We start from the raw sequence: 4,636 nt of genomic DNA, 5'->3' as shown, positions 1-4,636 counted from the left end.
CTGGTGAGGCGTTCAGGGCATGTCCCACCGGTAGGAGACCCCGGGGAAGACCCAGGACACGCTGGAGAGACTATGTCTCTCGGCTGGCGTGGGAACACCTCGGGATCCCCCGGGAAGAGCTGGACGAAGTGGCTGGGGAGAGGGAAGTCTGGGCTTCCCTGCTTAGGCTGCTGCCCCCGCGACCCGACCCCGGATAAGCGGAAGAAGATGGATGGATGGACATAAGTTATGACTGTACTCTTTAATTTAAAGAGACCCAACATTCCCCCCATGAGCAAGCACTTGGCGACTCCGTAACGGGAAGAAACCTCAGGCAGAACCAGGCTCTAGGTGGGCGGCCATCTGCCTTGACCGGTTGGGGTTGATAGAGAAAGAGAGAGAGAAAGACTGAAGCAATCTGAATCTGGAGCATACAGGTATGTAGGTGCTTAAGGCAGAAGGATGATTGTCAACAGTGCAGTCTCCCGATCATCTTCATCTTTTCCTGAAATTGCACAAAAATAAAGATATTAGTACAACAGATATTATAGTAAACTTGAAACTATATGGCACTGTCTTTTAAACATGTGTCCACACACTCAGTAGATATTACAGTTAATAAAACAAATTAAGCAGCAGTTCTACCTCATACTAGTTAACTTTACCTCAGTGTCTTGTGTTGGGATGCTGCACTCTCCTCTCAAGAGCTTCCTTCCCTGGAACTGCACCTCTTGTCATTGATGCCGTCAGTGTTGAAAGAAAAGAAATGTTAGAAAAATGGTTGTTGAATACAAGGTGAAATGTTACTTCAAGCTTTGTGTTCAAATGTTAATTCTTGTATCATTCTCACTTGGGTAGTTGTTATTTGTTGGAAGTAGTAGAAGTTTTTTGAAGAAATTGAAGTTAGGCATTGATCCCACAGACAAAGTACAAACTACCAAATCAGCTTCTTACCGAGAGTGGAGACTGGAACGATGTCATTTAAACACAATTGACGTAGATGTCCAGCTCAGATTTGATCACTCTCTCCTACACAGTCCTTTAGACTGTTAATCTGAAATAAGACAACAAGAAATTGAAAATAAGATAAGTTAGGCATTGATCCCACAGAGAAAGTACAAACTACCTAATCAGCTTCTTACCGAGAACAGGTGTCATTTAAACACAATTGGCTTTATTGTGTTTGCCATAGATGTCCAGCTCAGACTTGATCACTCTCTCCTAGTCTTTTAGACTGTCAATCTGAATTAAGACAACAAGAAGATGGAAATAAGTGAAGTATTGTGTTGATCCTACAGACAAAGTACAAACTACTGACATCAGGCTCTTACCGAGAGTGGAGACTGAAAGGGTGTCGTAGATGGGGAGGCAGGTACTTGAGGAGGATGATGAGGATGACTTTACTGTATTTGGCGTAGATGTCCAGCTCAGATTTGATCACTCTCTCCTAGACAGTCCTCTAGACTGTCAATCTGAAGTAAGACAAGAAATTGAAGTTGGGCATTGATCCCATAGACAAAGTACAAACTACCAAATCTGGTTGTTACCAAGAGTGGAGAATGGAACAATGGCCACACCAACAGTTTAGCAGTATACTGAAAACACTTACGTTTCTGTCTGTAGTACGGCCTCAGGCGATTGATATTCACCTTCTGCAAGGACCCAGTGTTCTTTTGGATGGTGGCCACGCCATTTTCTGACATATCAAGGACTTTGTAGGGGCCTTGATGCATATGTTTCAGGCCATGCCTGAAAAGGAGAATGTCATCACCTGTGTTAATTTCTACTGTTTTGCAGCGCTTCCTTTTGCGTGCTACGTAACAGCTCTTTTGCTTCTCCTGGGCCTTTTCTATGTTGGCAAGAAGCTATTGGCCAAAGCCACAAATAAAGTAAATAACATGAAACACAAAAATACAACAACTTCAATACATGAGCTTTGTGCCTCACTACCTTTTCATTGAGGTCTGTGATTGTCCTCATCCTCGCTTCCAGGTCGTTCCAGCCGAGAGACATAGTCTCTCCAGCGTGTCCGGGGTCTTCCTCGGGGTCTCCTACCGGTGGACGTCCGGGAGGCATCCTGATTAGATGCCCAAGCCTCCTCATCTGGCTCCTCTCAACACAGAGGAGCAGCGGGTCTACTCCGAGCTCCCTCCGGATAACTGAGCTTCTCACCCTATCTCTAAGGGAGAGCCCAGCCAGCCTACGGAGGAAGCTCATTTCAGCCGCTTGTACCTGCGATCTTGTTCTTTCAGTCACTACCCAAAGCTCATGACCAGAGGTGAGGGTAGGAACCAAGACCGACTGGTAAATCCAGAGCTTTGCCTTTCGGCTCAGCTCTCTCTTCACCACGACGGATCTGTGCAGAGTCCACATTACTGCAGACGCCGCACCGATCCGCCTGTCGATCTCACGCTCCATCCTTCCCTCACTGTGAACAAGACCCCGAGGTACTTGAACTCCTCCACTTGGGGCAGGATCTCATCCCCGACCCGGAGAGTGCACTCCACCCTTTTCTGGTTGAGGACCATGGACTCAGATTTGGAGGTGCTGATTCCCATCCCGGCCGCTTCACACTTGGCTGCGAACCGAGGAGGTCACGGTCTGATGAAGCCAACAGGACCACATCATCATGTTTAGCAGTGTGAAGATCTCTTTGTTGAGCTGTAAATATGTATACAAGAGCAATACAACAAAGTCTGTAAGCATCGACTGAATAGAAAAACAATACATGAATGATCTGCAGCTATGAAGATGATCACGGTTTATCTAATATTGTATTTATCATACCTCATTCACAAACTCCCTCCCCTGGTCAGTTATGATTTTGCTGACCATGCCAAACATGTAAAACTTGGCAGTTACTGCAGCGGAAATCTCCACAGCTGACTTTGACTGTAGCGGTTCAGCAACAACAAACTTGCTGAATAAATCAGTCATTGTCAGAATGTATTTGTTCTTGCGTGCAGTCTCCTTTAATGGGCCAATTAGATCCATTCCAAGCACACTCCAATTTTCTTTCACCTGCAAATATAAATGTCGATAGTTTATCACAGAGTCATCTGACACATGTTGAAAAGAACATTATATATTGGTGTTCAACACTACCTTGATGGAGTGTAGCACTGGTGCCACTGTTTTTATTGGATCATTTAACTGGCATTGGTGACAGCGCGTGACCTGAAACAGAGGTCAATGTACTTGAATAGATATCTCATGTTAGTTAGTTTTTCTTGAAATAAAAATATAGTTGGAAGTTCTATCGTCCAGATAACAAACTTTGCCTTACCCAGTCAGTAACATCCTCCGTGATGGTGGGCCAGTAATATCCTGCCACCAAACGGTTTCTGGTGCCTCTGACACCATTGTGGTTGCCTGTGCCTTGCTGGTTGTGGCACTCTTTGAGAGCAGCGCTCTTTTCCTCCTCAGACATAACCACCAGCCGCATGTACAGTTTGTTTGGGCCAGTGTAGAACAGTCTGCCATCTGTGTAGAAAACAATTCTTTAATTACAATTGTGTGTGTGTCTGTCTCTGTGTGTGTCTGTCTGTCTCTCTCTGTGTGTGTCTGTCTGTCTCTCTGTCTGTCTGTCTCTCTCTGCGTGTGCCTGTCTGTGTGTGTGTCTCTCTCTCTCTGTGTGTCTCTGTGTGTGTCTGTGTCTATCTGTGTGTGTCTGTCTGTATGTCTCTCTGTGTGTCTGTCTGTCTCTCTCTCTGTGTGTCTGTCTGTCTGTCTCTCTGTGTGTGTGTCTGTCTCTGTGTGTGTGTGTCTGTCTGTCTCTCTCTCTGTGTCTGTCTCTGTGTGTGTGTGTGTGTCTGTCTCTCTCTGTGTGTGTCTGTCTGTGTCTTCTATCTGTCTTGCAATATATATTCATGTTTTTCATTAAAATAATGTTGATTACAAAATGTATTGATTTATGACAACCTCTTGAAACAGACATATTTTGTCACTAATGAGCCATGTGTAACACTTTTTAAAACATTTTTTCGTGAAGAGATTAAAAATAAAATTTATGATTAATATGAAAAAAAAATATTGGAAAATAGGAAATGTTGTGCTAAAATATTTTCATTATTTTATTATTATAATTCAAATGATTACCATGATTATCATTATCAAATTACCATGCTAGCTAGCCAAATTACCTTTCAAGATGTAATTACTCTGAGAACGAGTAATCTTCCACTTCACAGCTTTTCCACAACTGGGATTAAACTGTCCCGATTGCAGGTAAGCATGGAGTTGACTGAAATATTCAAAATCGCTCATTTTAATCAATCCGCTGAAATTGACGGTGCAAGATTGAAAAGTGGCGCATGCGCGACTCACATCGGGTAACAGCGCGGATAGATACAAAGCGCATGCGCTACAGACTCACATCGGGTAACCAGACTCACATCGGGTAACACAACGCGCATGCGCGGTAGACTGACGTCAGGTAGCGTCATGGCGCATGCGCGAGAAACGCAACGCACAAAAAACCAGTCTTACCTATGGTAGCAGTAGTTTGTCCAAGCGGTGTTGCCGTAGATATCCGTCCAAGATGGCGGACGATCGAGAACGCTACTGCGCATGTCAGACTCACATCGGGTAGGCGACTCACATCGGGTAGTGACACCTCAGAGTCAGATGGGGAGCCGCTCACGCCGAGGGCCGGGGA

General features: G+C 44.8%; 1 long non-coding RNA gene across 1 annotated transcript; it reads right to left on the bottom strand.

Annotated features, from left to right (window-relative positions):
* Window positions 1–347: 347 nt before the first annotated feature.
* On the bottom strand, window positions 348–2,010 carry LOC128357890 (uncharacterized). Its single transcript, XR_008321231.1, has 5 exons — window positions 1,930–2,010; window positions 1,589–1,728; window positions 934–1,033; window positions 645–709; window positions 348–484 (listed from the first exon to the last, which is right to left on the bottom strand). It is a non-coding gene; the product is annotated as an uncharacterized LOC128357890 (long non-coding RNA).
* Between the last annotated feature and the right edge of the window lie 2,626 nt (window positions 2,011–4,636).

The sequence above is a fragment of the Scomber japonicus genome, chromosome 4, assembly GCF_027409825.1.
Source record: "Scomber japonicus isolate fScoJap1 chromosome 4, fScoJap1.pri, whole genome shotgun sequence".
Taxonomy (NCBI): Eukaryota; Metazoa; Chordata; class Actinopteri; order Scombriformes; family Scombridae; genus Scomber; species Scomber japonicus.
This window is presented reverse-complemented; position numbering and strand designations above follow the sequence as displayed.